Source organism: Paralichthys olivaceus, chromosome 22 (assembly GCF_024713975.1).
Source record: "Paralichthys olivaceus isolate ysfri-2021 chromosome 22, ASM2471397v2, whole genome shotgun sequence".
NCBI lineage: Eukaryota > Metazoa > Chordata > Actinopteri > Pleuronectiformes > Paralichthyidae > Paralichthys > Paralichthys olivaceus.
This window is the reverse complement of record NC_091114.1, coordinates 11,312,370-11,334,783: the sequence shown is the minus strand read 5'-3', so window position 1 is coordinate 11,334,783 and position 22,414 is coordinate 11,312,370. Positions and strand designations below refer to the sequence as shown.

The 22,414-nt window shown below is 40.3% G+C and overlaps 1 long non-coding RNA gene across 3 annotated transcripts in view; it reads left to right on the top strand.

The window, feature by feature from the left end:
• Positions 1-1,453: 1,453 nt before the first annotated feature.
• The window catches only part of LOC109634696 (uncharacterized), an 83,034-nt gene continuing 62,073 nt past the window's right edge, over positions 1,454-22,414 (top strand). Inside the window, exons 1-7 of one of the 3 annotated variants that reach the window (XR_011239854.1) lie at positions 1,454-1,504; positions 2,865-2,995; positions 5,237-5,377; positions 5,540-5,603; positions 6,789-6,888; positions 9,564-9,615; positions 12,277-12,369. This is a non-coding gene — a long non-coding RNA (uncharacterized lncRNA). Of the gene's footprint in view, positions 1,632-2,864; positions 2,996-5,236; positions 5,378-5,539; positions 5,604-6,788; positions 6,889-9,563; positions 9,616-12,276; positions 12,370-22,414 lie in introns of all 3 variants that reach the window. The other 2 variants (XR_011239855.1, XR_011239853.1) reach the window with 2 other exon arrangements.

Genomic DNA, 22,414 nt, shown 5'->3' with positions numbered 1-22,414 from the left:
CGTAACAATCCACCACATCAAAATCTTCTTTCATTCATAAAGTTCACCCACTGTGAGTGAAAACCTCCAAAATCATACATTATTACTGTCGTCCCGTTTATTTTTTTCAGGGGAGATTCACTGAGCCCTGCCAAACTCCCATAATTGCAAAAACAGCATTTCATTTCCCAATAATGGCTCAATGTCAAGTCCAATTCAGTCTGCTTGTTAAGCGGCGGCAATTACCAAATCGTACATGTGCAGACAACTCCTCCAGTGAGTGATAATAAGCCACTTTCTTTGTTACGGACCCTGAACAAACTCGAGGGGGAAACACGTGAAGCAAAGATAATGCGACCAGTCGAGCGTGAGTGTATACAAAACCCCACCGATCGCTCTTGTGGAAAACTCCTCAGCTATGAAAAAAGCTGGTCCAACTGGGTTAAGGTGATTCCACTTTAATAGTGATGGGATCCCCAGCCACAACAGAAGCTAACAATAGAAAATACAGCTGCTCGGCTGTAGAAGTCACTTCCCTTTGAAAATAAGAGGCTGTGTGTTTATGAACCTGGGAGGTAACGCTGAGGATTTGAGGGTCTCTTTGTCGCCTTTTTTCTGTTGGTTTGTTTGGGGTTTGTCCTTTAGTGTGACGGTCAGAGGTCGCCATACAACAAGGCCACACAGGCTTTACTGTGACCCGCAGGCCCTGATGACCAATCGTGTTTGTTGACATCTTCCTGCAGAGTTTGATTGTGTTCGCATGTTTTGATTTGCTCTTGAAACGCTCTGATACTCTCTCATAGGGAAGGTTCAAAGGGGATATTGTATGGAGGTGGCGTCTGCTCGCTCAGCTGTAAGACACAGGCGGCGCCACGCAAACGTTCATTTTCATTAACACAGCTCGTTGATCTCTCTGAAGTAAACAAACGTGCAACACTTATGAAACTTTGGTTGTGCGCAATATGTAATTCATTTGTCCACATTATAAATAACATGTTAGCAAAATCAACAAACTCCATCTTGTGGAATCGATGCCCTGAAGAGTTGCGGCGGCTTTGAATCTCTTTTATTGTCACAAACAGCAAATTGTATTTTATGCCATATTTACCTGTCTTTTTGTTTATAGGTGCAAAAAAAAACCCTGATAAGACTGAATAAATAAAATAATTTAATGTTGATAAATGGTAAAAAAAACTTCTGTAGTCATGTGATAATGTTTGTACTTCTTGAAAAACTAGTGCACAGTTGTACAGAAACTGCAGTTTTCCTTGTATGATCGAGGAAAACGTATGCAAGTTTTATGCAAAAGTGCAAACTGCTTTTAAAGTGGGGTTTCTGATGTGCTTCATTTATTTATGTGGTGCGTTTCCGGGATTCTCAAGCAGGAGTTTGATTTGACCAGAGCGGGGGAAGGGGCGGGATTTCTGAAAAATCTGTGACGTCTTGATTGGTCGAATACCAGGAAGTGATGACGCAACAGTCCGTAAATTAGCGCGCTTCCTGCAGGTGTCTCTAAATCGCACAGGTGAGACTTCATGTTATTTCATTTGGAGGAAGTTTGTTCCCGTTTCAGTGTCGTGGTGTTTCCAGACTGGATTTTATTTAACTCTGCTCATAAGCACGTGTGTGTGTGTGTGTAGATGACAGCATGGGTGAGTTGTTTGGTTTCTTGCTCCATGCTTGGCTCAGATAAGTCTTGGTTTGGTGCAACAAAGAGGCCACAGGACAAATGTAGAGTCTTCTTGTCAGTTTCTGGCTGTTTAAAGATCCCCAGCCTGTGATTGATGAGGTTTGAAGCTGTGTGTTTCTGTAATGATAGTTTTCTGGAGCTTTTCTATTGTGTGGATGTGAATAAATTGACTTTTTTCACACTTGGAGTTAAATTCATTGAGTCAGAGAGCAGAAGAGAGAAGGAATATTCTGCTGCATTGACGCGTGTTGTATTTCACTGGTTTCTTTTTGGGCTCGGATGCTTGAACTCAGATGCTCTTCTGTGTTTCTTATTCTTAATGATTTGTCAGGAGTCTTACAAACTGCGATGTTTTACCACATCTTTGTTTCTCCTCCAAACCCTCATTGACTGTAATTGATGTCACCTGTGTGTGAGGAGGAGGAGGAGGAGGAGGAAACTCCTGTTACCTGGACAGAGGCATTGAGAGTCATGTGTAATGCTGATATTTACTTCTGTAAAGTTTTCACCCATGTATAATTGTTTGTTTGCAGGATTATGCAAAACCTACTAATTTATTTGTGTGTGTTTTCTTGTGATGATGTATTGTGACCTCTCTTTAGATTAGAAAACCCTAACCAGGGACGGAACATGTAGAATTCTTCATGTGGAACATGTGTATCAATCTTTCTCTTTTGCATTGTCCCTGTAAAATAAACAGAAACATGAATAATGAAGTTTTGGTGCTGGGTCTTTAACTGCTGCATATTTTCAAATGTCTTTAAATGATTTGTTGTTAAAACTGTAGCTTCTCTATTTGTGACATGTTGTTTTAATACTGTGTTAAGTTTATTTCTCTTGAGCGGGTACGCATAGTTAAAGAGTAAAATATGTGACATTGATTTTCATGTCCACTTTTTAAGACTTTGTTTAATGGCAAATAATTTAGGTCATCAGATGACTTTTATATTTCTACTATAAGAACTAGACGATCATGTGTAGGATTGTTCGGCCTGAATAAACGCGCTCTACTGAATGTCGATGTGCCTCTTAGTATACTTTAATGAAATGTAATGTGTAACTTTGTCCTGTTTTCTGGAAGACATTGTTTTGAAGGTAATTATTGTTCTTGTCAGTGAACCACACTGTTGTACTATACCTCTAACACAATGTATGTAATGATGGATGACTCCTCTCACTTCTTCCCACTATCCAGAAAGGAAGCCAAAATATCTGCAGTCGCCAAACGCTGCCATCTTGTGCATTCGGAGCCAGAGTCGGTGCGGTAGCGATCTGGGGATGGAGCCACGGTGTCGAGGGTTGATGAATACACGCGCTTGACCAATGGTGAGTTATTTTCACCTGTCATGACATTTCACCCTGTTTTTACAGCATCAAATAACTAATTGAACCCAAACTTATTTGAAAAATACACTTAAAATCATTCAGTGTGATAAGAGCTTACTAAAATTATAGAAACCGTCTTTGAGAGAAAGATGCTGAAAGGATTTATGACTTGTACTGCAGCCAGACACCAGGTGGTGATGGAGACACTTCAGCTTCAGAAAGAACTGTCATATTGTCTACCTAGTCTATGATAGTCATATACATCCTCCTACTGTACTCTCTAGTCCAAATACATGACTGACTTATAAAATTTATAGCCTAAGTAGAACCAGCAGGCTTTGGACTGACACTTTGTAGGTTTGGATTGTCTTTTCTTATTTTTCTTTAAAAATAAGAGAAATCAGACAAGCATCATCCTCAAAACCACATGCATACAGATACTGCTATCATGCCTGTTATCCAGAGGGGACCAGTGCACAGATTAATCCCTCAGTAATGTATATTTATACCCTTAACATATGTTGGAAATGTGTTGAGAGAAATTGTTTTGCTTTGGCTTTGCATTTTTAACGAAGCATAAAAGGCAAATTCCTTTATGGCAACAAAATAATAGGGAAGAAGAATGTTTGCCTACTTAAAGTCAACTCTGCTCTTACAGTCTGGGATCCTCCCATGTGAGTTATTCTCGGCAATGCACATGTCTAGACGCTGCCGAATTTAGGGCCAGAATAAAACATGAAGCACAATTGAAATAAGTGTTCTTGATCTTAATGCACATTATCGCTGCGTCCCACGGATAAAACACTTAAAAGTCAGTCATGAAGAAGAGAAAGCCTGAGGGCTCTTTAGGCTGGGTACATGTCCGGCTACTTTAGCTGTCAAGCAGCGACATCTCAGAGCTTTCTCCCGTACCCGGCTTAAGCCATTTAGCGGCGGCTTGGTTAACTGAAACCGACAAAACTTCTGATTCCAGCCTGATCTTAGAATAACACCCCTGGCGGTTGTGAAGCTGTCCTTGCCCATTTCATCCAGTGCGCTCCCACAACTGCATTTGTAGCTGACAGAGATGCAGAGGAAGATGCCTTGTGATGGTACAACTGTTGCCCAGAGAATTAAATCAAATGGAAAACATTAAAACGAGAAATCACATCTGGCTGACAGTTGTAGAAGGGGAAAGGGGTGAGACTTATACTATTGCTTGGAGAGAGTGCTGGATTAAAGGGCGCACAAGTGCCATCACATGAATAAAAGAAGATGGCATTTGGCCACTTAAAGCCAATGGGTTCTCCAAAGGCTAAAGTGTTGGATGATTCCGGACGAAGTTTTTTGCCAAGAGTTGCTCTTTGCACAAAGCAGTTGCCCGGAATCGTGCAGAGCAGCAACAGTGGGTGATGAGATGTTTACAGCTGAGCGGGAATGTGAACACTGGGCTTGTGAGGAGTCAAATCTGCTCATGACACTGGACCAAATTTCACTAAACATAACGGATCATATGTCACGAGTGCAGAGCTTAAATATGGCTGCTTGTGCAACACATTCTGAGCTGATGCTTTGAATTCTGTGACGGTGTCTGTAGTCTGGCTAGAGATGTAAAGTCCTATATCTGCTCCTGTTCTGTTAAAATGTCTGTGTCATGCCTTTTTAAGCTTGAATCTTAGTTTTCCTCATTCTACGTTGTGATATTTGGTTAGTGTTATGGATGGCTGACATTTTCTGATGTCATTATCCAGCCCTTATGACAAAGATCATAAATCACTACAGATGAAAAACACAAACAAAACCAAATATATAAGACAAAGTAAACACACATATTTGACACATCATTCATTTTTTACTCTGCAGAATCAGTTGGCAACATTGTGTACCTAACCTCCCGTTGTAGTTTTATGTTGTTGCTTGTTCTTATGATCGTGTGTCCTCATGTTGATTGTTTGTTGGTGAGACAAAGACATAGTTAGGTGAACAATAAAGTTCTGTTCACAGAAACTGATATTTGTCTGTAAAAGGCTCAAATCTGCCAACTCTACTAATATTCAAATGGCTGATACAATTAACAGTCGCACTGTGACGAGCTCTACGTCCCTATTGTATTCCACCTGCTAATAATGTACATTTATGTCCTATGCATATTGGCTATAGTAATGCTGTTAATCAAAATGTATAAATTTGTCAAAAATACCTTAACCGAAGATACATGTGACAGTTTTAGAGCTTTTTGTTGCATCTTCTTGTCTTTTTCAGCAGCTTGAGTTTGCGCAGGTGTCATCATGTGACCTACAACCCAGACCTGTCACAGTAAGGGGCTGGAGCTGTGGACCAGTGGATGGAGTCAGTGGATGGCTGGAAAAAGACCAAGGAGGCTGCTCAACCTGTGCAGAATGAGTATATAATATGGAGTTTATTAATTCCTACAAAGAAAAGAGCTCTCAGGAGAGTGCAAACCAACAGTCCCTTTAAATTAAATCAAGCTAAACAAATTATAACATAGACATTTACAGATATCAGGTCTCTAAATATTCCTTATTCTCTTTTTTTTCCCATCAGGATCCATGGAAGAGAATCTGGCCCCTAATCCAGATCAGCAACAGGGGATTAGAGGCAGCGAGAGGTAATGACTGTCTACCCCAAAACAAAAATGCCTCTGACAATGTGCAACTATATCTTTTATGAACTGGATTTATTTTCCTGCACTGATGTGTTGAGGTGCTGATCCACTGTCGGACCTCACAGTGCAGCACAGTCTGTGAAACCTTGTTTATAAAGGCCAGTGTTTTCGTCATCGCATGCTCATGCTGAAAGTTAATTAAGCATAGTCCCGTGCACATGAACTTTAAGCTCGTATTCGCAGTCGAGAGTGATCTGCCGTTAGGTGCACCGGGCTAATTATGTGATGATAAATCTTCTGTGGCACGAGGTAATTTCTCATTGCTCTTTAAAGATAGTAGAGAATGTGGCAGATAACTGCTTGAAGCCTTTGCGAGTCAGCAGCGGCGAAGCTAAATGTGGCAGCAAGTGTCAGGCCAAATCAATACACGCTTCCCAGGATTCCTTTGGTGCCATAATCCAGGCTGCGGTGGGCACTGACCCTGGGGAGGCCTGGCCTCTTGTTTTCTTGCCCTGTTTTTTTTTTTCATAGGCAGATGCACTTCTGAATATGACAGCGCTGAGCACAAGCTAATTACTGCAGAGGAGGAAAAAAAAAGCAGAATTTGTGCTATAAACCACTTAGCTCACATCTCAGACACTTTGAAACCTCACTTCCCAACACTGGGCAGTGAGCTGACCCCTGGGAAGAGGAGGGCGTTTTTATAAAAAAAAAGGAAAGAGTGGATGACCTCATGTTCAAAAGGCTGCACAGTTTTCACTCGCTGCACCACTGAACTCTTAATGTGGAGGCGTAATGACGATTTTACGTGTCAAATCACTCCCTTTGGATACAGAGCTTTGGTCAGCAATTCATAATCTTTCCTTTAGCAGGAACTGCATTCTGTAGATGTTTCTATGAGAGGCGCCCCCCCCGGTGTCTTCCAACTGATTTCACACATCCCATTAAGTCATAATGTTGTATTATATGCCTTAAAATAACAAGAGATAATCCTGGCATCAGCCTAACCAGCCATGAAATCGAGGAATCTCCTTGACTAACTGGATTCCATTGCAGCAAGTTAACACATGATGCATGTGTGTGCAACAGTGATGTGAAAAAGTAGATTTTGCATCCAAAAATATAACTTTTTTATTCTATATGAATCCTTTTGAATATTGCAAACTTTAAGTCATTTTTTTCTCCTAGGTCCACAAATATAACCACGTCTCACCAGGACAGATCATTTAATCCAGGATGAGGATTTGCAGGAGTGTGAGAGGATTTCCAGAACATCACATCTTCCCATGTAAGCAGTACTCACTTACTAAAAGCCATCAGCCGGTCATTAAAAATGTAAAATTAACGTTTTTAAAGTGGAACATGATTCTGCTCTGAGCTCGGAAGGCAGTGAAGCACGGCGGCTGCATACGAAATGCATTTGGTCATCCCCCTGGCAACAGGGAAGGAGAAAGGTGCACTGAGTGAAACGAGAGCAGATTGCTTATATTCTTTATTTAGTGAGTTATTCTAGACACTGAGTCACAGATGCCCCACCACTGTACAAATCCTTCCTGTCAATTAAGGCTGGCGGAAGAAAACGTGGAAGGCTTGAGCGTCTGTGGGGGGGAAATGTGAAAATCTGTTTTCACAGATTTGGGCTGTCGATGTTATATTCTTCAGATTATCAACATCCCAAATAATTCACTTTATCATAGGTGTAAAAATGAAATGGTTTAAGTGTATGTTTTTAAGTTGAATGTATCAGTAAACAGGCAGGGTCCTTTATGAACTGTGCTTTAGTTCACACTGTTTGGCCCCGGGCCTTAAATGTAGTTTAACACATTAATGTGTTCAGGGTGTGTTGTGTGTAATGTGTTCCATATTGTGAATTTCCTGCACAAACAAGATTTCGTTTGAATTGACCTCTTTTCCTTGATGAAGTGATTACTAAATTAATACAGATGAATATCTGCACGTACTTCCACTGATTGACCAGATATTGCAGTAGACCAATGACAGAAATAGCTGTGATGCATTTTAGAACGTGCCACAGTAACATGCTAATCAGAAGAAGGTTAACATTTCAGTAACATTTTCAAACATTTGTTTGCTTGTGAGAAATATTGCACAAGAACCACTGAGTGGATTTCCACAAAACTTGGTCCATTAACCCATAAAACATTTTTGGAACATTACTAGATGGGTTTTCCCAGAGAATAAATCATGGATCTTGATGAACACATTCAGGGGACTCATATCTATGAGTCTGTGAAATTTGATGCAGCTTGGTTGACTTAAACAGGACTGTTGGGCCTCGGGGGAAGTATGTGCTCGACTGAGTGTAATTCTAGTTATGTAATATTCTGATTGCAAGGCAAACATATAACCTCATTAATGTACAAGGTCAATAATGCACCTTTCAAAACCTCTTGGACCTTTTTAAAAAATATATAAAAAAACATATTTACACATTTGTTATGATTATATATCCTTCAAATATTTATCTGTATTGGCCTAAAAGACAGTTTATTGTCTTTAAAATGTGGAATAGTAGAAATACAGTAGTCACCTAATTGAATAAATGCTGTGTTCCCGGTTTTAGTAGCTCCTCATCTTCATGTTTCATTTGAGCTCCCTATAGGAACTGAGGATGTAAAGGCACAAATCATTTCCCCTTCTTGTCATCATCAATCATAATTACGCAACAATTTCTTCACCTTGGATCAATTTGTGCCATTGAGATCAAACAGTGGCGTTAATGGGCGCCCAGATTTCTCCGAAGGTAATCTATATCATGTGGTGCGAGCGGCAGCCTTTCAAGCCTCGAGTCTCCTCGCTCTGCGTATTGTTTGTAACCGACACAGTTTTTCCCTGCAGCGAAAATGTAAATATATTCTTTTGTCCCTTCCACATGGTTGATCCCACAGTCAGTCACGTACTGTTGATCATCATGGTTCCTGACAGTGAACAAATACCCCTAATGATTATATTGTTAGGCAGACACACTACTGTATGTCTTGGTGTTTTTTAAAAAACAATATTTAATTTGGGCTCATGATTAAACAAGATATGCTTTTTAAAAGTGGTTGCACCTTTAATCGCTATTGACAAGTGAACAAGCTCTAATCATCATTAGTTCACTCAAAACACAAACTGGGTCTTCAAAGGTTTCAACCACAGTGCAATTACATCAAATTACTCACCGCTGGAGCCGGTGAGGGGCTCTGTTTTCAGCCCACTCTTCCTGTGGACAGGATGTTTCAAAACACTACGATGGATGTTGCGCAAACGGTGGTTAAGGAGACGCAGAGAAACACTGAACAGTGTCATACAGGGAAGATACCAATCAGGAGGACGTAGCAGTGTAGCTCAAAACAGCCATTCACGGGCAATGGTGTTGTTTGTCCATCTGCAGTTAAAGGAAAAGTGTGCAAAGTGTGATTTACTGATTTGAACATCAGAGAGGTCCTGAAGAGAAGATGCAACAGTTCTGCTAATTCGTCAAAATCTTGGTGGTACGATCACAGACGACCTCAAAGTAACAAACTTTCAAATCGCTGTAACATACGTGGCTAAACATTGGATATAAAGATGGACGACCCATCTCCGCTTCATCCCACTATGCAAGAGTTAAACCAAAATATCCCAGTTACTAACATGTACGCACTTCATCATGAGTCAGTCTGAGCTGTCATGATGTTTTTAGCATCATCTTATCTGAAACATGAATATTTTGAACAGTGTGATAAGAACTACCTACAATTCAGAAAACATTTTGGGAGAAAAATGTATTTGATGTGTACATTTACTCTTTATTTTGGTCCACATCCTGTTCATGAACATGGAGGAGGTGGGATTTATCACCTTTAATGTCACTTTTGGGGAGATGTCTTATTCTCTGTTAAATATACAAATAACAATTTCACCTTAAGTCGATTTACTGTATCAAAATAATCACGATGTCTCCTGATGTGTCAACAGGTCCACGACAGACTGATGAAGACTGTGTTGGAGCAGAAAGCTCTGGAAAAAAGTGAGTAAGCCAAGCTTCATTTTTGGACTATGACTATGTTGGGCTGTGACAGTAAAGCAGAAGTTATTAGAAACCAAACAAACAATAAAATCTTCATTTATATAAATTATTCTTTTGATTCAATATGAACCCTTGTGGGTGTGAGACGTAGCCACCTCTACGTTTTGTTCCGTCTGCCATCGTCCAGACAACGTTAGAGAAAACATCCAAGTGACATTAATCTCTTTAGTTTCTGCAGATTGAGACCAAACACTTGCACAATGAATTAAATATCAATTGTTGGGCTCCTCGGCCAGATTCATCACATTGGTCCAAATTGCTTTGAACCACATCATAAAGTCGCAGTTGCTTAAAAGGCATTAGCATGCGTACCCAGGAGGTGTAACACTATAGTGCTGGGAAGTACAGTACGGGGCAGACTGCAGCACATGAAAGGGCATGAGCCTTACATGATGTGTTTGTAGTTAGCGGGAGGCGCTTGTTTCTTACCCCTATGTACTGTAGTTTAAGCACCCTGTCACTTTAAACTAGCCAGATCTGATATTTTGCCGGCTGACTGCTGAGAATGCTAATGCCTTGGAAGTTGTATCCTGTGGCTGTTTTTTGGCTCAAATTAAACCCAGAGAGGCACGAGGAAGAGGCGAGCAGCAGAAATGCCCACTTGAGAAAGGCTGGTAATGTAATCTTTCAACGAGTCCGTGTGGGATCACAGAGCGGGTATCATACGGGCCTGTCGCATCGCACACAATTCTTTCATCCGTACGTCTAATATCAAAGAGATGAAGGTTGTTTGGGACTGAAACCACAGAGATTTAGTGCACGATTTGACCACTTGTTTACTTTTGCTGAAACATGGTGTTGATTTTTTCTTTTTTTTTTTTTTTAGGCCGTTTGAGGATGTGAAGGCTCAAAACTACAAGATCTCACTTTGCTTCTTATTCTTCTTCATGCCTGAGATATTTGAATCTACGTACTTTTACTCCAGAACTGTTAATTACAAATTTGAGGTTTTAACTTTTCATATATTTAAACACATTACTTACTTTAGCAAGGTTTTGAATGAAGGACTTTTACTTGTACTGCATTGTTTTTAAAGTGTGAAGAAAGTACTTTTATTTTAGTAAAGGATCAGAATACTTCTCCACCAATGCTTTAAGGAGGCAACACATATTTGATAAAAGTTGCCCAATGTTTGGATTTGTTGGAAAAGGCTTCTGAGACCAAATGCCTAACTATGGTTATGCTGACCTAAAATATACTGTCTGACGATGAAGGTTTAGCAACTGGTCAAATATTCATGTGAAAGCCGGGAAAGTTTGAGCCGTATATTTCGGCGTACCGCTTAACAATGTGAACAGAATTAACATGACAGTGTGCGTTCTCTTTACAGTGCAGCCACATTTAAAGCCGTGCAGCAGAGAGAGCATTGTTGTCCTGTTTTCATCAGCTCCTGGCAAAAAAAAAAAAGTATCTGTCAGAACAACTTTAGTGTTTTATAGCTCAGAGGAAACACAATACATTTTACGCACTTGATTGTCTCTGTTTATCACAAACAAAAAACCATGACACATGCAAACAATGGCTGAGTTTGGAAACAGGGAAATCAAGAAAATGATATGTTTTGCAGCTTGTACTTATCCAAATGCACTAAACAAAAATGAAGGTTTTGTTCACTCCATTTTCACGAAGCCGCCTTCTCTCTCATGGCTTGTAAACAGTGCGTTTTCAAAAGATTTAATTTTGATCTCCCTATTCTCCCCTCTCAATGGTGAATAACTGGTTTCTAATTTCCAAATATGTGGGTGTTTAATGAGGCCTGAGACGTTTTATTCTCCCGCTATAACGCTGTCTACAAAATTGTGCGCTGCTGAGTGTAATCATGCAATGCTATCTGGCACAGACAACACTCTGGCTGCAGCGAGGCAAAACCTGCAGCCCCGAACTGCTCCACTTACGGGGCGGCTGATGTGAGGGGAGCAGACAGGCGAGAGTGGAAAGCCCTCCAGTCATGCAAAATGCAAAAGAAATATGAGTTTATTGCAGCTCCCTAATGGTGACATAACAATCTGTTCGGCCACTTCCCTCCCCCCCTCCAAATCTCGGTGCATTCTGGGAGAGTGCTTCGTTCCGCGGGACGGTCTGAAAAGTCCGTCCGTGTGAGTGAGTTTAAACATCATCGAGTTTGAAATGCAGCTTCGACCAGCTCATCTGTGGCGGCTTTTATTTATTTATCTTCGGTTCTCCGTGTCAGTGCAGTAAATGCTCCTGAAAGACAAAAATGATGCCCAGCAAACTGTTAGAAACCGTTGTCTTTGCTTGGCTTCAGTTTAATACATGTGCAGCGTATTTATCAAATCCATAACCGCTTTAAGAAATTGTTCATCAAATTAATTTTTTTCTGCTTTAGATGGAGACATTGGTTCAAGTCTCATGTATATGGCTCTAAAGATTTGAGGCAGGTAGCCTAGCTTAGCATAAAGACTGGAATCAGGGGGGACAGCTAGCCTGCTTTGCATCAAAACTCAAATACACCTCATGTCCCATCTGAAATGCATATTTGATGCCCAGCAATCCATTTTAATCAGGAACATTTTGCAGAAATCTATTTGTGAATTTTAAAAGATGAATAAAATAAACAGACTCTTGTTTTCTCTTTGGCAGGGCTGTGGAATTAACAGGGTGAATAATACATGGCCAAAAGCATCTGTCTCCCCCAAACTGCATCTTCTTCTCTGGACACCGGGGGATTCGAACGTAAGTAAGCACAGATATTTATGATGCGTTGTTTGACTTCAGAGGAAACGGATCATGTTTATAACAGCGCCATGCCCTTTAGATACAGAGTAACACTGAAAGTCGACATTTTAGCTCCGTGATTTTTCAAGTTTCATCTTTAATAGCAGGATTTTTCGTGATTTACAGTAGAAAAAAATACACTGTGACATACTTTAGTTTACTGTGGATTATTGGCATGGATGAGATCTCACTAAAGATCATTGATGGTGATGGAATACCTTTATCGTTCAGCATGTTGTGAACATTTCAGCTATAGATTCTGAATGAATTACACTCCTAATAATTCATTAAGATATGAATTTATGTTCCATCGGCAACCATAGATAATTTCTCTGCCCTGAGAGAAACTCTGTATTGTTTATTTCTGAAAATCACATACAAATACACACACGTCATTATTTGGTCCATCATATTTGATTATAATATATTATGATAGGTTCATAATAGATTTAGTTCAAAGTGAAACGCCCATGTTTTTTCAACGTGAGAATGAATTGACATAGACGTCTGTTGACAGCGTTAAGTGGCTGTGAACTGTGACCTTTTCGGCACATTGTTCCGTCTTAGCTGATGGCTAATGTGGAGTAGCGTGCGAATGGAGGCTCTGATAGCAGCTGACAGGTTGCATGAGTCTTTTGAGCGTCAGATCATGATGTTGACAAGAGCTCGACCTCAGGCTGCTGTCGGGCTGGATCCACTTGTTGACTTGTCACGTACTGAGCGGAGCATCTTCAAGCCTTCCTCGACACTGCGGGCGGATACAGTTGTCCTTTGATTGGTATGTGAGTGAATAGAAATCAGCTGGCATCGCGATTAGCGGCAATAACGTGGTCGGTTTTTCTGCATGAAGTATGTTTAGCAGATTGTCCATCACGGCAGTAACTCACACAACAGTTGGTTCTGCTGCACCATCTGTATCTGCATATCACTCGGAGCCACTGGATTTGTTTCAGATGAGTGGTTCTCACAGAAATGGCGGGGCTGTTACAAATTATGTTTCAGTGGAGATTCCAACGAGGGCCAGAGAGCTGGAGAACAGGTCAGAGCTCCTGGCGCTGACGGCGGCTTCACCGTTTAGCTCCAAAGTGGCTGGCGATGCTTCACAGAGCCGCCTGAGAGGACGAGTGGAATAGGAACTGTTTGTGAATTGATTCTTCTGTAAATGATCACACTGTAGCATCCGAGCAGAGAACGATTTGGTGACAGAGTTAGTGACAATCATGATATAAAGAGGATTTAACCCTTTGTGTTAAGTGCTGTTATGCACCAGTTGATATGACAGAATAAATCAGAGTAAAACATGTACATATTTCAGTTTTGTGGAAATCAGAAGCTACTGATCTAACAATCATATTTGTTTATGTTAAACCACAAAATAGTCCACGTTTCTACCAGAGTGTGGCTCACTTTCATAAATTAGTATTTATCTATGTTAGCAGTTTTCACAACTGTTATCCTGTTCACTTTTCTTTTACATTCATGCACACTGCTCTCACTTTATAATTTTTAATATGCTGCATTGAGTTTTAATTGTCCATGAACATTGCACTGAAGCGTTGTCTTTACTTGTTTTTTGACATGCTCTATTTTCCTTAGAATCGCCCTCTGGGGACAAATAAAGTTGTTTTGAATTTAATTGACGCTGCAATTTTCTACCTCAATCCCTCCGAGTCTGAGAGAAAACAAATCGAGCCCAACTTGAACCCAAAAGGCATCTTCTTTTTTGTTTCAGAATCTGACCAGAGCCTGATGTTTTCCTTAATTACGTGCTCATAAAATGTAAAAACTAAATTTCAAAGTCTTTGTCCGAGTCCAGTCGACCATCAGGTATCCACACGCTCACTTGAGTCATGGTTCTAGCAGCACTGATGACAAATGTTTATAATAATGGTGAATCAAATAACGCTGTATAATCTAACGGGGGACATTTGTACTGACAAATCTAAGGAAAATCATCACTCCCATCAGCCCAGCCCTTGAGTCTGTTCAACATGTTTTGGTTTTCTGACGAGCAAAGTCACTGTTTCTGATTTAGTCCCATGGCTCAAATCATCGGCATCGTCTCCAGATGCAGCAAACAGCTGTCTTCATGGGAAAAGCTCTCAGACGCCACTTTACAGCAAGTTAGTGACTAGCTGGTGAACACAGTGGAGCATTTAACAGCTTAAGTCGGACACATCCCTCGGGGGGTTGGTGGAGACCAAAACTGAGTTAAATGCGAGTAAATATTCGACTCAAATTCAGCCGGTGCAATGAAGCCAGACTGAAAACACTAATAATGCTCTGTGGATGTGTAATCAGACGACTGGCTGACACTTTTCTCATATATGTCATCGGTTAACAGTAAATGCAGCTTACGAATGTTGAAGATATTTCTTTCCTAACTGATCGTGTGTTTGGACAAGACCTTTGCGTGTGTGATTGTTTCAGCCTTTCACTCTGATCTGCATTTATTCAGTAATTCATTTAGCACCATTAAATTAAGAGTATGATGATGGGGTCTGTTAAATCCAAACCCAAAGTATCGAGCGTCCTTTCAGAAATCTGTTGGTGTCATAATGACTTTATATAACGATGGATGATGCATGTCCACTTCCTCCCCTTGCGCCAAAATATCCCGACTATGGACACTCCCTCCATCCCTGGGGACTTCACTTGGAGTCTGCAGAGTAGTGATAACAGATGGAGCCATAATATCGAGGTCCCACAAATACATGCACTCAACTTCAATCTGTTGTTTCACCAGGTTCACTCGAAAATCATTGAAAGAATTGGAATCTTTATGACCTATACTGCATCCAGCCACCAGGGGGTGATCATGATTTTTATCATCCATCTTTTTATATACAATCTATGGAATGAGACATCCTGTAGTCTGTCTTCTATTTGTGTATAAATGTAATTTAACTGGAGAATCTCTTGCCGTTTTGCTACCACCGTAAAACAACGTGTAAAGTGTTTCACTGTAGAACAAGTTAAGCTGTCGACTCACGTCTACTGCTTTATTGCTGCTGAGACTAAAGGTTGTTTCTCAGCAGCTGTTGTTTAATGGTTCTCTTGGTCCTCCTCAGCCGTATCTAATGATTTAACTGCAGCGATGACACAGTCGGTTTAGAGCCGCAGGTGCATCTACCTGGCAGGCAGCCACTCGAGCTATTAGCTCACAATCCAATGATCCCTATTTGGGGAGTAGTTGTCCTTATGACTGTGTCGACTGCGGCTCGACTTGTATCAGGCTCAGCCGCCGATTGCTCAGTGATATGTGTGTTTACAGATGATAAATTCCCATGACTGAGCTGTTGCACTTTAGATTTCGGGCTGTCACACTGGATGAGCTGAGTGATAGCGCAGCTGCTCAGCCCTTGGGTCGGAGCCGAGCTCGGGAGCACATGCTGCCGATTCAGAAGGAGGCCAAATTGTTGCAGCACAGATAAATCACATTTTATTTTGGTGAGAGATGTGGGTCAGGTTGTGTCCTGTCGCCAACTGCCTGGAAGAGTGAGGGAAAATCAGCAGGAAATACACCAGCAGTCAATTATCTGTCACTTTCACACAAACAGTGTCATGTTGACTCAGCCGTTTGTAAGGAACACTACTGACTTTTCCTTTTTTCGTGTTTTATCAGAAAGCTAACTCACATATCTGGCAAGTAGTGTACAGACAGTGCTTAAAATAAAGAAATCCAGCACTGCTAAGAGACTGCATGTTAAACACGATACTGCTCTCTCAACATGGTTTTACATTAACTTTACGCTTAGTGCGATCAGGAGTTACAATTCAGAAAAGACTGCGAGAAATCTTAAGGTCCCTCAGACGTGCACTCAAGTGTGGACATTTTCTTCAAATCTTCCACAGGAGCTTTGTGTGAGATCGTGAGATTTTCCATCACTTTTCCTGCAAGTCCTCTATAAAATGTGAAAATTTAGCCTATTAACAGAATTGTTAAAGCCCCTGAAAACCTGGTTTCAAATAAAAAACCGGTGGTGGGTGTGATTTCATCACATTTTTATATCAACTCCTAATTTGACAAAGTCTGATTGATTGAAATGATTCTCTTGAAGTTTTCCTTTGTTAAAACCATGATAAATGCAAAAGACAAAAACAGAATTCTCCAAATTGAGACAATTAAAATGACTTTGTGGAGGACGTCATTCCTCATAGTAAGAAGCTGATTGTGAAAATAGGTTTGTAAGCAACAAATTGAATAATTGAGCATGTTTGAAACTCCAGTTATCTCAAGTTTAATCTCAACACTGTCACACCAGTGGCCACAGAGCAGTCTGCAGTCCTTCCCCTCATCACTTTATGAAATGCAGTGGAACTTTGAAATGGCACGTTTAATAAATAGCAGTATTCTAAATTATGTGACACTAGAGCCCATTCAAACCGGCACCATGAGCATTTCAGATTTCACTCTGGCCCTGAGCAGAAAAGAAAGTCATTATGGAGCAACTAATAACTTGCTATTGATCAGAACAAGAATCCCTCAAGGCTAAGAAACTGATATTCACACACACAGAGATGCACTAGTGCCCGTACACAGACACATTTATTCCAGTGCGAGCGTACGCAGACTCTGTGCCTCTCTGTTGCACGCTGGTCACAGAAGCTTCTTTCCGATTCAGTCGATAGGCTTCCATTAAGAGGGGGTAGGCTGTCAAAGCAACCTGTGACCTCCTCTCGCCCTCGTGGAGCCCACTGGCCTGTGATGTCCGTATCAATATGAATTTCAGCCCCTTTGCAGCCATCAGCTGCAATTCCCTGTATCCATTAGTCTCAAGTATCTGTTTCCTCCAACTTGTGCTATTGATTTTGGTCTTTGTGTTCGGAGCATGTACGCTGATCTTAAAGATGGGGACAGCTTTTGCACGTGGGACAGATTCTGTCACACAGGCATCAGGGTTCCTCTGTATTGTGCTTATTAAATGATTTCCATCACCTCTGTCACTCTGAGCGATACTTTCACTCTCATCACTGCCTCTAACAGGCTTTGCAATCTGTGAGGCCGAGCTAAGCAGCTGTCTGGATCGGATGACATGCAGTTTGAAGTTTGCCCTCGAAGGTCAGGGCTTTTCATCTCCAAGAACACAATGAAATGACCCGTTGTTGTCACACATGGAGGAATATCACAGCAAATACTGAAGCACAATATGGTCACATCTCTCTTGGGCTTATGAAGTCTAGGATTTTTTTTTTTTTCTTTCCTAAATACATCTGTCAGTAAAACGTGTCATAGTGCTCCGTCATGATAACAATTTCTACAAGTAAATTTAGTTTATTTCAAAACTAAAAACCATAAATTGAAAAAATATTGTGCTGACAAAATCAAAAATCTTACTTAAAAATCTATATATACAAATATAAATATTTAGTTATTGTTTATTTCTATCAATGTAAAAAATGTTGAAATCTCATATGTGGTGAGACAACCTTTTTTTTCTTCATGTACTACAGTACTTTTAAGTACATGTTAATATTAAATATTTATATTAATAGAGTATTTAAATGATTTAAGAGTGGAACTGAATGTTCTGTTGAACTAAATGTACCAAGAGCATCACATTTTTCGTAATGAGGTTAGTGGAATAAGTCACTGTGACCCAAACAGTATTTTCATCTTGTGTGAAATGAGTAAACTAAAATAGGGAAGAGTTAAAAAAATCTACTTGGATGAACCAAACTATTCTTATGAAGATGCCTTTTTCTTTTTTAAATCTTACCAATAACTGAATGAAGATTATTGTTTTCCAACAAGTAAACTTGGCTTTTCAGAGAAATATAATATACATTTGGGGGGGTGTGGGTGATAGTTACCAACCATTAACTGCAACACCCCCATTTTGCCATCTCTCTCTCTCACCCCTCATTTCCGTCCATCATGTCCATTAGCTGAACCACTTATCCTTTTGGGGGTATGGGCCCCTGATTTCATCTTTCCACTATGAGGTGTTAAATAAATAAAACGCATTAAATCTCCCTTAAGTTCTATAGATGCGTTTCTTGAAAAGTGACTGAAGATTGTGTTTTTTATGCAAATGTCACAAGGTCCATTGAAATTAAGGAGATAGTGATGTGTATAGTATGTTGTTCATCAAATACTGCATCTGTCAGCATTTTCTTTCAAATAAAAGGAAGGAATCGTTATATAAAGCTGTAAACACACAACCGAACAAAAGATGGTTATTTACACACTTGATACCCAACAAATTAAAATGGTAGAAAGTTGCAGACACCTTTACTTCCCCCAAAGTGAAGGGCAGGTGACCTCAGTGACCTCAGCTTTGGCCGAGTTTACCATGAGAGGGAGAAACTTCATGGGGAAAGCAATCTGTACCGTTTATTCCAATTATAGTAATGAAAATGAAGTATCCCCCAGCTGCCTCCATCCTCCTCACAGCTTCCTCCCCACAGTGAGTCCCAGCGTTTCCAAAGTGTGAAGAGCATATGCTGACATTTGGTGGCTCCTTGCTGCTGTGACATGTTTGCCACTAGAGGGCCCCCAGGCATGAGATTAGATATTCCTTAACTCAGTAGCCTGGTCCCAGCGAGAGCAAGACGGGCGACCTTTGGCTTTATTTATGCCGTTGCCACTCGTGCGGGACCTTTTCATCAGATACGGTCATTGTAATCCCACAGCCCCCATTCAATTTACAGAGGCACTCTGTCACTGCAGACCACTAAAGTCGACAAAATGAATGGATCAATAACGCCTCTGAAAGCCTGGTGGGAGGGTCCAGTCCCCCCCCGTCACTATCAAGTTACAAGTCATAATGAATGGGGTGTTGTTTATGTTGTAAAGTGCAGCGTCACTGAGTCCTCTGAACAAACCACTCTGGTACGCCACTGAGGTTTGGACACTGTAAAATTGAAATATGGAGAAAAAAAAAAGTAAAACCTTCAAAAATGTAACAATATTTTTGCCAGTGTTTGATAAATCTTTATAAGCTAATGTTTAAAACAACGTTTGTGTTGCCAGGTTGCGAAAAAACCCTGTTATTTTTGTTTCTCCACAAAAAAAAGTATTTCTCTTGTATTTGGTTCGTCAGTAAAATAAAGACCCTTCAATTTATGACTTATTCTTTAGAAAGAAACTGAATAACCTGAACCACAGAGCTTTTTTTCAACAGTTTACTTTAGCAGTGGTGAAAACCAAACCAAACCTCATTTCTTTTTCACAAAGCAGCTAAAACAGGTTAGGGTTTAAGGTAAAATATTAAAATAGAAATAAAGACATTTTAAAACTATGTTATGCATAGGTGATTTGTCTGATACAAGTGAAAACTATATATTCCCAGATTTGGATTTTTTAAATATATGGCTTGTGAAAACTAAAATACATTGAATTATCCAAAAACACAAAGCAGATTTTCTGAGCACATGAAAAGTCGACACACTGGATGTGTACATAGTTTAGACAAGACAACAAAGCTAACACTAGAAACATTCATTATGTTAAACACGAGCCAAACACAATTTTCCATAACAAGAAATATTGAACAAAACCATGATACAAATAGAGATGTATTCAAGGTCTGCAACAGGAAAACAAGATTCATGTTTAAGAGTTTAGATCAGAACAAAATGTATTTAATAAACCCAAAAATCCTTTAATGCATGAAATACAACCGATGACGTGTAGAGGCTGTATTACTGTATTAAAAAATGTATAATTAATAAATAATTTAATTTATTCATTCATTTGGCAGCATTTTAAACTTTCAAACATCATTACCTCAGTTTTCTGTCAATCTCCACTCATTATTGAAGTATATCTGCCAAGATTTGACTTGAATGCGCAATATGCCATTTTCTGCCAGTAGGGGGCTCTCAATTCCTAAAGCTAGAGTTTGATGACAATGTATTTATTGTCTTCACCAATAGTTCAGATTCTTTCAGTGACAATCGTTGGGTTTTTACCTGAAGCTGAATTATTTGCAGAGGTTTCCTCAAAAACAAGCAGACGGTGATTAATCTGGTCAAAATGCTCCAATGCTGTTTCTCTGATAACTTAACATCCAGGCTAAAATGCTTTATTTGATTTGAACACATAGCTAAAAACAACCAAGATCTAAAACGTTGGTGGCTTTAAACGGAATGGAACATCAACAATAATGTAGACACATGCAAAAGAGAACTTATGCCACTTACAGGCAACCAAATAAAGTGGACTGCTACACTAAAAGTCTGAAAATTACTGGAAGCATTTGGGACAACTCAAGTGCACAAGTCAACAAACATGGGTCTTGTTGTTTTTATGATATTTTAATGGAGAAAACTTACATTTTATTCCTCTTTGAAATAAGCCGTTGTAGTAATTTACTGCAGTTTCGTCTCAGCTCTAATGCATAATTTTGTTCCTCAGTTAGTGGCCACTGCTGCGTCAGATCCAGCCTATCTCCGGGCAGCTTTTACAGTAATTGGTAGTAATTATAAATCCCGTCTGAGAATGCACAAAGAACGCTCGCGGCAAACACAGGCCTCACAGGCCTGTGTTTGCCGCTGAGTGCCAAGTAGTGTGAATGTAGATTAATGGGTCATTATCAGGGTTATTAAACAACTATTCATACGTGCGGGTCCGGTTACAAACAGGGCCAGTGTTGAATGATTGATATGGAAATCCCAATCAAAGCTGACACTCAGTGTTGAGGAGATGAAATTGGGTCTGACAACATGTCAGCCTGTTCGAGACCGAGACGAAGATCCTTCAGCCAACACACACACACATGTGCAGTACACAAAGGGCTTGTAATACGACGGCAGTTTGTGCAAACACAGGTCTCCATTTACGTCCTCTGTGTTCTCAACGTGATTTAAAATGACTTATCCAAACTTCACAGGCTCTTCTAATGGGACCTCTTATGGTAAAACGAAGCCTCGGTGGTCAGGTCACATCTCTACATTTGCATGCTAGTGGCACGAGAGAAATTCCCACCACAGTCCTGCAGCGGGGCCACATTATCACATGCAATTCACGATCAATGATCTCAAACAATAGCTCTCAGCGTTCATACGTTTAACGGTGGATGGAAACCATGTGCTGCGTGGGTTACTGATGGTCGCACTGGAGAAACGTGCTGACAGCTCTGGACGGCCTTGAGGTGCACATCAGACCCAGAATACCTCTGCCAGACGTGCGGCTCTGCTCCTTTTTGTAGAAAAAAAGCTTTGTTGCCACTGTTGGCAGTAAGTCAATCGCATGTATTAAACTACTCCACAATGCTCGCCAGTCATCGATAGCCCTAAATGAGTGCATATGGTGTCTTGGCTTTTGGGCGTCTTTTTGATCAGGTGGAGATTTTAATGGATTTTTGTGTGCCTCTGACAGACGAGGCCGGCTCGGGGCAGAATGCGAGCAGCCGGTGGGGTCATTTGAACCTTGTGGTTGCAGAGCAGAGTGCTGAGACACTAAGAGCCAACGCTGCGTTCACAAGTGTCGGACAGCGGGAGAGTCAGGAAGTCTGGCGACTGTAAACCCCACCCGACCCCGACCCCACCCCACCACCTCCCATCTCAGACACACGCTCCAAGACGAGCCAAGCGCGCACACAGACCTGCATTACTGCACTAGTGAGGACTTTTGTATTCACTTTCATTCATTATCTGCCTCGTGCATAAACCTCAACCTCACCTTTAACTTAATTATAACGTATAAGGGACAATCCACATATAAACAAACCAGCACTATGAACACCACTTAATGGTCAAATCTTCATTGTTAGTATTTCTTGTTGAATCATTTGTGTTACATCAGTAATATTTATAAACATAAGTAAAATAGGTTATATTCATCTGTAGTTATTTAAATTTACATGCACACACAAACATTTAAGTTACTACCAGTGACCTTGAGCAATGTGCACATACTTTAAACAGGTAGAAACACACAATACAGTATATTTTCACTCTAAAAATTACATAAATTATATATATATATGTTATAATATTGCATTATTTTGGAGGTATCACATGGTCCTGAGCCTTATATTTTAGGTCTTAATATGAA